The sequence below is a fragment of the Hemitrygon akajei genome, chromosome 9 (assembly GCF_048418815.1).
Source record: "Hemitrygon akajei chromosome 9, sHemAka1.3, whole genome shotgun sequence".
NCBI lineage: Eukaryota > Metazoa > Chordata > Chondrichthyes > Myliobatiformes > Dasyatidae > Hemitrygon > Hemitrygon akajei.
This window is the reverse complement of record NC_133132.1, coordinates 137,141,289-137,153,394: the sequence shown is the minus strand read 5'-3', so window position 1 is coordinate 137,153,394 and position 12,106 is coordinate 137,141,289. Positions and strand designations below refer to the sequence as shown.

General features: G+C 41.6%; 1 protein-coding gene across 8 annotated transcripts in view; it reads left to right on the top strand.

Moving 5' to 3' along the window:
• agbl5 (AGBL carboxypeptidase 5) overlaps positions 1-12,106 on the top strand; it is a 135,875-nt gene that overhangs the window by 90,975 nt on the left and 32,794 nt on the right. The window lies entirely within an intron of this gene.

Sequence of the window (12,106 nt, the reverse complement as noted above, 5' to 3'; positions counted from 1 at the left end):
CAGAGTATTCTGTACAAGGACTCCCAAGTCCCTCTGCATCTCAGATTCCTGGATTTTCTCCCTGTTTAGAAAATGGTCTACACATTTATTTCTACTACCAAAGTGCATGACCATGCATTTTCCAACATTGTATTTCATTTGCCACTTTCTTGCCCATTCTCCTAATCTAAGTCCTTCTGTATTCAATTTCTTTCTTCAACAGTATCTGTCCCTCCACCAATCTTCACATCATCTGAAAACTTGGCAACAAAGCCATCTCTTTCATCATCTAAATCACTCATATATGGCACAAAAAGAAGTGATTCCAACACTGTCCCCTGCTGAACACCACTAGTCACTGGCAGCCAACCAGAAAAGGATCCTTTTATTCCCACTCGCTGCCTCCTACCAATCAGCCAATGCTCTAACCATGCTAGTAACTTCCCTGTAACACCATGGGCTCTTAACTTGATAAGCAGTCTCGTGTGGCACCTTGTCAAAGGCCTTCTGAAAGCCCAAATATACAACATCCACTGCATTTCCTTTATCTATCCTACATGTAATCTCCTCAAAGCATTCTAAAAGGTTCGTCAGGCAGGATTTTCCCTGAAGGAAGCCATGTTGACTTTGTACTATCTTGTCCTTTGTCACCAAGTACTCCATCACCTCATCCTTAACAATTGACTCTAACATCTTCCCAGCCACTGAGGTCAGGCTAACTGGTCTATAATTTCCTTTCTGCTGCCTTCCTCCTTTCTTAAAGATTGGAGTGATATTTATAATTTTCCAGTCCTTTGGCACCATGCCATAGTCCAATGATTTTTGAAAGACAATTTCTAATGCCACCACAATCTCTAACGCTACCTTTTTCAGAACCCTAGGGTGCAGTTCATCTGGTCCGGGTCACTTATGTACCTTTACGTCTTTCAGCTTTTTGAACACCTTCTCTCGTAAAAGTAACTGCATCCACTCCTCTTCCTTCACACACTACAAAATCAGGCATACTGCTAGTGTCTTCCACAGTGAAGACTGATACAAAATGCTTATTTAATTCAGGAGCCATCTCTTTGTCCCCCGTTATTATTTCTCCTACCTCATTTTCAAGCACACTTACATTCACTCTATTTCTCTTATTTTTAATATATTTAAAACACTTTTATTTGCTAGTTTGCTTTCAATTTCATCTTTTCCCTTCTAATGATTTTTTTAGTTGCTCTTTGTAGGTTTTTAAAAACTTCCCAATCCTCTGTCTTCTCACTAATTTTTGCTTTGTTGTATGCCCTTTCTTTTGCTTTCACAATAGCTTTGACTTCCCTTGTCAACCATGGTTGTACTATTTTACCATTTGAGTATTTCTTCACTTTTGGAATACACATGTCCTGCACCTACCTCATGCTTACCAGAAACGCACACCATTGCTGCTCTGCTGACATCCCTGCCAGCAGCTGCTTCCAATTTACTTTGGCGAACTCCTCTCTCTTACCACTGTAATTTCCCTTTCTCCACTGAAACACTGCTATATCAGACTTTACTTTCTCCCTGTCAAATTTCAAGTTGAACACAATCATATTGTGATCACTGGTTCCCAAAGGTTCTTTTACCTTATGTGAAGGTTGATGGGGCATTTCAATATGCAGGTAGATTGGGAAGGTCAAGTTGGAGCTGGATCCTGAGGAAGGAATTTGTAGAATGTCTATGAGGTGGATTTTAGAGCAGCATAAGGTTGAGCCCACTAGGGGAAAGGTAATTCTGGATTAGGTGTTGTGTAATGAAACAAATATGATTAGGGGCTTTAAGGTAAATGACCTCTCAGGAAGCAGTGTTCATAATATGATATTCACCCCGCAGTTTGAGAGAGAGAAGCTAAAGTCAGATGAATCAATATTACAGTGGAGTAAAGGGAATTACAGAGGCATGAGAAAGGAGCTGGCCAAAGTTGATTGGAAGGGGACACCAGCAGGGTTGATGGCAGAACAACAATGGCTCGAGTTTTATGAGACAATTTGAAAGGCACAGTATAGATGTATCCCAAAGATTAAGAAGTATAGTAGTTTAAATGGAAGATGAGGCATCATCTTCCATTGTGGGTGACTGACAAGGGAAGTCAAATACAGTATAAAAGCAAAAATTAGTGGGAATTGAGGATTGGCAAGCTTTTAAAATCCAACAGAAGGCAACTAAAAAGCCATAAGGAGAGAAAAGATGAAATCTGAAGGGACGCTAGTCAATAATATAAAGGAGGATACCAAAAGTTTTTTCAAATATATAAAGAGTAAAAGAGACAAATAGATATCGGACCGCCGGAAAGTAATGCTGGAGAGGTAGCAATGGGCATAAAGAAATGGGGGAGAAACTTATTAAGTGTTTTGCATCATTCTTCACTATGAAGGACACTAGAAGTATGCCAGAAATTCGAGAATGTCAGGAGGCAGAAGTGAATGTTGTTGCTATTACTAATAAGAAGGTGCTTGGGAAGATGAAAGATCTGAAGATAAGAAAAGCTGAATTACATACCAGGGTTCTGAAAGAGTTTGCTGAAGAGATTGTGGAGGCATTTTTCATGAATCACTGGATTCTGGAATGACTCTACTCTTTAGGAAAGGAGGGAGGCAGAAGAAAGAAAATTATACACCAATTAGCCTGACTTTAGCTGTTGGGAAGATGTTATTAAGGATGTGCTTTAAGCGTATTTGGAGGCATGTGATAAAATAGGCCAAAGTCAGCAAGCTTTCCTTAAGGGGAAATCTTGCCTGACAAATCTGTTGGAATTCTTTGAGGAAGTAACAGGAGAGTCGGTGGATGTTGTTTGTGAAGGCTTCTGATAAGGTCCCACACTTGAGGCTGCTTAGCAAGATAAGAGTCGATGGTATTACAGGAAAGATACTAGCCTGGATAGAAGATTGGCTGACTGGAAGAAGGCAAAGAGCGGAAATAAAGGGGGCCTTTTCTGGTAGGCTGCTGGTGGTGTTCCGCAGGGATCTGTTTTGGAGCTGCTATTTCTCATGCTATATAGTATGTGAATGACTTGAATGATGGAAATAATGGCTTTGTGGCCAAATTTGCTGACAATACAAAGATGGGTGAAGGGGCAAGTAGAGCTGAGGAAGCAGGGAGTCTGCCGAAGGATTTGGACAGATTGAGAGAATGGGCAAAGAAGTGGCAGAGGGAATATAGTGTAGGGAAGTGTATGGTCATGCACTTTAATGGAACAAATAAAGGCATTGAACAGTTTCCAAATGGGAAGATAATTCAAAAATCAGAGGTGCAAAGGGACTTGGGAGTCTTGTGCAGAATTTCCTAAAGGTTAACTTACAGTGTGAGTTGGTGTTAAGGAAGACAAGTGCAATATTGGCATTCATTTTGAGAGAACTAGAATACACAGTGCCTTGAAAAAAGCATTCAACCCCAACCCCTTGTTTAGATAAATGAGTATTACAACCAGGAATTTTGATCACTTTAACTGAGAATCTTAATTTGTGAATCATATGCTCTTTTCACTATAGAGCTCACAATATAGGGAAAATTGCAAAGCATGAAAAATTTGAAAACAATCACAAACTGAAATGGAAGCAGTTTACAAGTATTCATCCCCCCCCCCCTTTGCTTAGCACTTAGTTGAACCACCTGTCGCAGCTATTATAACCAGTAGTCTTTTTAGATAAGTCTCTATTAGCTTTGTACAATGTGATGAAGCAAGGCTTGCCTACTCCTTGCAACACTGCTCAAGCTCTGCCAGGTTTGAGTTTTGAATTTATTTATATCTTACATATATCCCACAATGTGATGGAATAAAAATCTTTGCGTTATGACTCTGTTGCAATGTATAGACATGTGAATTTTAGTCCATGAGCCAGGACCCCAAATTTGGGCCACCGGTACCATCTGGGGGGAATAATTCTTATAGTGATTAGTGGTGGTAGCTTGCATGGTAACCTCCATGCTATAAGAACCATGATCCCATGGTGCTTTGCCAGGTAAGATGAATCATGCCAGGCACCTGTCCCCTTACTTTGCTCAGATGATGAACCTCCCAGAGAAGAATCCTTCTGTGTATGAGGCCTTCAAGACAGGCCAATTCTCAGTGCAGCTGTCAAGTAACAACCCCTTTGGGCAGATCCTTGTGGACCAGGCTATTGAAGCCACAGTGAACAAAGACACACAGACTCCTGGAGGCACATCACAGTTCAGCCTGAATGCGGGAGCTATCAAGCATTACTACATACCAGCTGAGCACCACAGTGCATTCCTGGGACAGTTAAGGGAGATGGTGCAAGGCAACAAACCAGAGCTTTGTCATGCGGCCAAGAATCCAGGAAGATGAGGAAGCAGTTTCAGCAGTGGTTTGCCTCATACATGAATGGGTCAACCCATTTGCAGAGAAGCAGGACCTCATTAGCATCTCTACGGCAAAGGCAGCCCCCAAGGACATTGCCTTTGACCTGATGAAGGCATATGAGATTGGTGAGCAATGCTATGCAACTTTCAAGGATGAGAGACCAGAGGGAGACCCACCATATAACCATATAACAATTACAGCACGGAAACAGGCCATCTCGGCCCTTCTAGTCTGTGCCAAACGCTTACTCTCACCTAGTCTCACCAACCTGCACTCAGCCCATAACCCATAATCCTTTCCTGTCCATATACCTATCCAAATTTTTTTTAAATGACAATATCGAACCTGCCTCTACCACTTCTACTGGAAGCTCATTCCACACAGCTACCACTCTCTGAGTAAAGAAGTTCTCCCTCGTGTTACCCCTAAACTTTTGCCCCCTAACTCTCAACTCATGTCCTCTTGCTTGAATATCCCCTACTCTCAATGGAAAAAGCCTATCCACGTCAACTCTATCTATCCCCCTCATAATTTAAATACCTCTATCAAGTCCCCCTCAAACTTCTATGCTCCAAAGAATAAAGACCTAACTTGTTAAACCTTTCTCTGTAACTTAGGTGCTGAAACCCAGGTAACATTCTAGTAAATCTCCTTTGTACGCTCTCTATTTTGTTGACATCTTTCCTGTAACTCGGTGACCGGAAATGTACACAATACTCCAAATTTGGCCTCACCAATGCCTTGTAGAATTTTAACATTACACCCCAACTCCTATACTCTATGCTCTGATTTATAAAGGCCAGCATACCAAAAGCTTTCTTCACCACCCTATCCACATGAGATTCCACCTTCAAGGAACTATGCACCATTATTTCTAGATCACTCTGTTCTACTGCATTCCTCAGTGCCCTACCATTTACCATGTATGTCCTATTTTGATTAGTCCTACCAAAATGTAGCACTAGCAAAGAAATTCCATGACTCAATGAAAACCTACAAGCTGAAAACGTTCAGTGATATGTGTAAGAAGAGAGAAGTGAAATCAAATGGGAGGGCGATCATCTTCAATGCGGACAGGTCTTTGTTTGGACACATCATAGGCGCAGTCTTCGTATGGAGGATATCCTTTCTCCTCTCCCTGGACCATTGTCCTGAGCCCTGTCCACACCAGAAGGATTGCTGAGAAAGATAAATAAAGCTACTTTAGCCACAACCTTGCAGACAAATGTAGCAGTAGAAGAGAAACTCCCAGGAAACTCTGCTACAGTGGTTGATGGAATGAACTTGGTCCAAAGAGTGAAAGGTGATCAAGTTACTTTCACAGATGCCGCCACAACAGTTCTGGGTATGGCTGTGAGGGAAGGCAGTCAGAGTAGCAGAAAAGATGTTGTGTTCAACACATACAAGGAGAACTATCAAGAATAGTGAAAGATCTCTATGAGGTGAAGAGACTGGTCATGAGTTGCAAGGTATCACAGGCACACAGATGGTGAGGCAGTGGAGGATCTTCCTGACCAAAGTCAGTAACAAAAATAGTCTCATTAGCTTCATAGACCATGAATGGAGGAAGGTGGAGAACAGAGCAAAGCTACAGGAGAAGATTCTGTATGCAACTGTGAATGACAAATGTTACAGAATCACATCCCAAGACAGTGAAGAGGTGTCAGCTCTTCAGTGTCAACAACAAGAAGCAGATGGCCACCTACTTTTCCATGCTGCCCATGCCACAAGAGAGGGATACCAATCTGCTCAGAAGACACAGATGTCTTTATCACGTCTTTAGCATTTTGTGACAAGATTGAGGCCCCAGTGTTCCAGAAGTGTGGCACTAGAACCTGTAAAAGGCTTGTAGACATCAGGAAGGTTGTTGCCACTGTTGGTATGGAAGTTTGTAGGGAAGATGGAGAGAGAAGAGGAAGCTCAACAGTTGGTGGTGCACCGGATGGAAGGCCGGCCAGCACCCAATGCTGTCCTGGATCTACTGGCCTGTAACTGTCCAAAAAAATGTTCACTCCCAAGATGTATGTGTGTTGCAAATGGCCTCAGGTGCACTGACATGTGTAGACTGGCAGACTGTGAGAACCAGGCACCCACCTCAGAGAGTGTGGAAAGTTCAGATGAAAATGTGGAAGATGTGGAAGACTTGGAAAATTATTATGATTATTAATAGGTTATGAAAGTATGGAAAAGAAAATATGGAAAGCAGTCTTTGATTAAATATATTCATAACCAAATGGGGCCTAGGTTACTGCCATGTGGAAACCCCACATTTGAATTATTGTACTGTAATTCTGTATGCTATGACAAAAGCATAAGATTGATTTGATATAACAATATGGAAAATATAATGACATTGATAAAACTCCAGAAATCTCTCCCAAATGAGGTTTTTTACCTTTGGGGGGGGGGGGTGTAACATTTTCTGCTGTACCGATGTTAATATGGAAAATATACAAAAAGGTGGTTACTTATTTGAATTCCTGAATAAATTCTCTTCAAATCCATGTCATTATATGTGTCCTAAGGTTTTTATTGACTTTTTCAAAATAAACAAAAGAGAAATATTTTTCTAAAAATGAAATGATTCACTCCACTGAAATCGGGCACTGCACTGCGAGTGCCACCAATGACAGTTTTCAGTGTAGAATTTTATAACATTTGATGAAAAGTGCTTGAACTCAGCTATCATTGTGACAAATTTCAATGTTGAGGGATTACTGATCACTTTTCAGAAATGCTTATTTTAGGGTAGTGTTATAAAATGCATCATACCATACATAAAGCTACCACTGGTGCAATGCTATCACATATTTTCTAAGTCTAGAGATGTATACCTTGCCAAAAATCACCATGAGCATTATTCCCCTCAGATCAATCCTACTGGCTCACAGACTATTTATAATATATTGGCTTGTAGAAAGAAGCTATCCCGTAGCCTGTTGGTCTTGGCTTTAATTGTGCTGCACCATTTGCCAGATGGAAGCAGATGAAAACGTTCATGGTTGGGGTGACTGGTGTCTCTGATGATCTTTCAGGCCTTCTTTATGCACCCGCTGCTGTAAATGTCCTCAATGGACGGAAGTTCACATCCACATGTGCTGGGCTGCCTGTACTACTCTCAATGCCCAGTGATCAAGGTTGATGCCAAGTGGTGATACAGCTAGTCAGGATGCTCTCAATGGTGCCCCTATAGAAGGTCTTGAAGATTTGGGGCCTTATGTTGAACTTCTTCAGTCACCTGAGGCGGAAGAGACACTATTGTGCTTGTATACAGTCCAAGTGAGATCTCCCATGATGTATATGCCAAGGAACTTGAAACGACTCATCCTCTCAACTGCAGTCTTATTGATGCTGATCGAGGCAAGCCTGTCTCCGTTCCTCCTGTAATCCATGGCCAACTCTTTTGTTTTTCTTTTGGACATTGAGGGAGAGGTTGTTATCTTGGCACCACTGTATCAGGGTGTTAAGCTCTCCTCTGTAAGCTGTCTCGTCACCTCTAGGTATAAGGCAGATCAGTGTCATGTCATCTGCGATTTTGATCAGCAGATTGGAACTGTGTGTGGCAGCACAGTTGTGGGTGTATAGGGCATAGAGGAAGGAACTTGGAACACAACCCTGGGGGGCAACTGTGTTGAGGGTCAGAGGGACACAGGTGAGGGAGCCCATCCTTATCACCTGTTGGCAATCTGATAGTTGGGGAGCGACTTGAAGTCTTGCCAGAGATGTTCGATCAGGTTAAGAACAGGACTTCTACTGGGCCACTCGTGGACACCAGTTTTCTTCATCTGAAGCCTTTCCATGGTTGTTCTGGCAGCTTTGGGTTGATGTTCTGCTGAAAGATGGATTTCCTCTCCATTTTAAGCTTTCAGGTAGAGATGAGCAGGTTTTTATCCAGGATCTCTCTGTATTTAGCAGTATTCATCTTCTCATCAATTCTGACCAGATTTCTAGACCCTGCTGCTGAAAAGCATCCCCACAGCATGATGTTACCTCCAGCCTACTTTACAGTAAGGGTGGTGTTACCTGGGTGTTGTGCAATATTAGATTTACACCACATATACCACTTACTGTTGAGGCCAAAAATTTCCACTTTAGTCCCATCCAAATGCAAGACCATCTTCCACATATTTACAGTATCTTCTAAATGATGCTTTGCAAAGTCTTTACAGATAAGGGTATGCTTTTTTAGTGGTTAAGTGTGGCATAGATCTAATACTGCTCATTAATGAGGTAACACCATCCATACTGTAAAAGCTTCACGCTGTGATGATGCTTTTCAGCAGCAGGGACTGGAAATCTGTCAGAATTGATAGGAGGATGCATACTGATAAATACAGAGCCATCCTGGATAAAAGCCTGCTAGCTTTTGCCAGAAAGCTTCAAGTAGGGAGGAAGTTTGTCTTTCAGCAGAACAGTGACCCAAAGCACACTGCCAGAGCAGCCATGCAGTGACTTTGAATGAAGAAGACTGATGTCCTTGAATGGCCCAGTCAGAGTCCTGATCTTAACCTGACTGAACATCTTTGGCAAGACCTCAAGATTGCTGTCCATCACCACTCCCCAATTAACCTGGCACACCTTGAGCAATTTTGCAATGAGGAATGGGCATACCTTACTCCATCACATTGTGCAAAGCTAATAGAGACTTTTTCAAAAAGACTACTGGCTATAATAATATTGAGTACTATTAGAACTACGTAAGTACTGTTCAAAGGGAGATGAATATTTTTGAGCTGCTGATATTTCAGTTTTTGAATTTTTTGTTTTCCACGCTTTACAAATTTCCTTTTTTTTTTGGGGTGGGGGTGGAGCTCTTGTTTAAAAGGAATGTGTGATTCACAAAAAACTTCTGAATTACATTGATCTAAATCCCTGATTGTAATACTCATTTTTTGTGAACAAAGATTGGGGGCTGAATACTTTCTCAAGGCACTGTTTGAGCAAGGATGTAATGCTGAAGCTTTATAAGGCGTTGGTCAGACTGCATGAAGTATTGTGAGCAGTGTTGGGTCCCTTAATTGAAGAAATAAAATGCTGGCATTGGAGAGAGTCCAGAGGGGGTCCACAAGAATGATTCCAGGAATGAAAGGGTGAATGTATGAGGAGCATTTGATGACTCTGAGCCTGTACTCACTGGAGTTTAGAAGAATGAGGGAGGGATTTCATTGAAACCCATCAAAAATTGAAAGGTCTGGATAGAGTGAATGTAGTGAGGATATTTCCTGTTGTGGGTGAGTCTTGACCAGAGGGCATGGCCTCAGAATTGAGGGATATCAATTCAGAGCAGCGGTGAGAAAGAATTTCTTTAGGCTACGGTTTGTAAATCTGTGGAGTTGATTGCAATGGGCTGCTATAGAGACCAAGTCTTTGAGTATATTTAAAGCAGATGTTGATAGGTTCTTGATTCATCAAAGTCTCAAAGTTTAGAGGGAAAAGGCAGGAGAATGGGGTTGAGGGAGGTAACAAATCAGCCATGATGGAATTACGGACTGGATTCGATGGGCTGAATGGTCTAATTCTCCTGTGTCCTGTGGTCTTATTTCTCTACCCATATGAGCAATTGATTTATATCCCACTATATCCTTTAGCAATTTTCTACACTATCCACAGCACCACCAATCTTTGTATTAGCTACAATCTCACTAAACCACCCATCAACATTTTCATCCAGGTTATTTATATTTATTGCAGCCAGTAGAGGTCCCAGTTATACTTAGACCAAGAACAAATGTAAAAACGCCATTTATCCCCAGAGACATAATGGTAAAATCGTGTTCCCAATTGTTATAATTCCTTTACTGTTGATCAACATGGCTTCTATCCTGCTCTGTTAACCAAAACTTCTATTTATATACTGTACTGCATTATCTCATAAAATATCTGAAAACTCTTAAAAGAAGATTTGACATTGAGTTACTTAAGTAACATTGGGGCAGGTGACCTAGAGTTTGTCAATGGAGCATCTTAAAGAAGAAAAAAGATATACAATGCTAAAAAATGTTTAGAGGAATTGCAGGGTTTAGGACCTTAGCTGTTGTATGCTAAATTACCAATGGGAAATAATTACAGTTCGTGGGATAAATCATAAACATTGTTTAAGATGCTTTTTGTATTTACATAAGCCTATCGTAGACCTTTTATGCACTCTTATCGTGGTGCTTATTATCTCTCCTTATTCCTTTAGTACAGTCGGCCCTCCTTATCCGTGGGGGATTGGTTCTGGGACCCCCCCCTGTGGATACCAAAAAACGCCGATGCTCAAGTCCCTTATTTAACCTGTATCAGTGTGGTGGTCTTTTGGACCCAGCAGAACCCCAGACCTTATTTAACCTGTCTCAATGCGGTGGTCTTTTGGACCCAGCAGAACCCCAGACCTTATTTATCCTGTATCAGTGTGGTGGTCTTTTGGACCCAGCAGAACCCCAGACCTTATTTAACCTGTCTCAATGCGGTGGTCTTTTGGACCCAGCAGAACCCCAGACCTTATTTATCCTGTATCAGTGTGGTGGTCTTTTGGACCCAGCGGTACCCCAGACCTTATTTAACCTGTATCAGTGTGGTGGTCTTTTGGACCCAGCAGAACCCCAGACCTTATTTAACCTGTCTCAATGCGGTGGTCTTTTGGACCCAGCAGAACCCCAGACCTTATTTAACCTGTATCAGTGTGGTGGTCTTTTGGACCCAGCAGAACCCCAGACCTTATTTAACCTGTCTCAATGCGGTGGTCTTTTGGACCCAGCAGAACCCCAGACCTTATTTAACCTGTATCAGTGTGGTGGTCTTTAGGACCGGTGCAGCTCTGAATCTGCAGTGTTTCTGTTCACGAAAATAATCACGATCATGATTGAAAATAAAGTGGAAGTAATAAAGCGATCGGGAAGAGGTGAAACACCATCGGTCATTGGAAAAGCGTTAGGCCACAGTCGGTCAATGATCGGAACAATTTTAACAGATAATATGAAAGGCCCTGCCCCGATGCAAGCTACAATTATTACTCAGCAATGCAGTGGTTTGATTATTTGATTATTTATCCATTTTAAAGATGGATTCAGGAACGGAACTCCTTCATAACCCGAGGACTGCCTGTACTTTTAAATCATCTCTAGATTACTTATAATAACTAATACAATGTAAATGCTCTGTAAATAGTTGATATACTGTATTGTTTAGGGAATAATGACAAGAAAAAATTGTCTGTACATGCTCAAACTATGAGTGCTGGAGAGAGAACTTCCAGGTTTTCCCGATCCGCGGTTGGTTGAATCTACGCATGTGGAATCCCCGGATAAGGAGGGCCGACTGTTCTCTTTTGCTATATTTCAAACATCTGGCAAATTAGTATAAGAAGCACCAATACACTCTTTAGTGACAGTTTTGTTGAGGTGGCAACCATCCTACCTATACAGGTGACACCTCCCCCAGCATTGGTCCCAATGCCACAGAAATACAATGAGAAAATATGGTCGTTTTGCAGGTAGCAAAAAATACTTATTGAGAGAGAATTGTCTACACGGTTTGCATGGGGGAGAACTGAGCTCTTTGCTGCCTCTTTAGAGACAGAGACATTGGCCCGGTAAAAGCAGATTCTAAAGGATGATATTCAGACAAACATTAATGTGAGGGCCTGGAAGTTATCACTGGGTATGATGAAAGGAAACTTAGTCAAATTTGATAGGGCAGAAAATTTTGCAATGAATTGCTGGATCAGCAAAGGGGGATCTTCAAATACAAGAAGGATGAAGTACATTATAATCATATTCCTGTAAGATGGAAAGGAGTTCACAAAAGAGT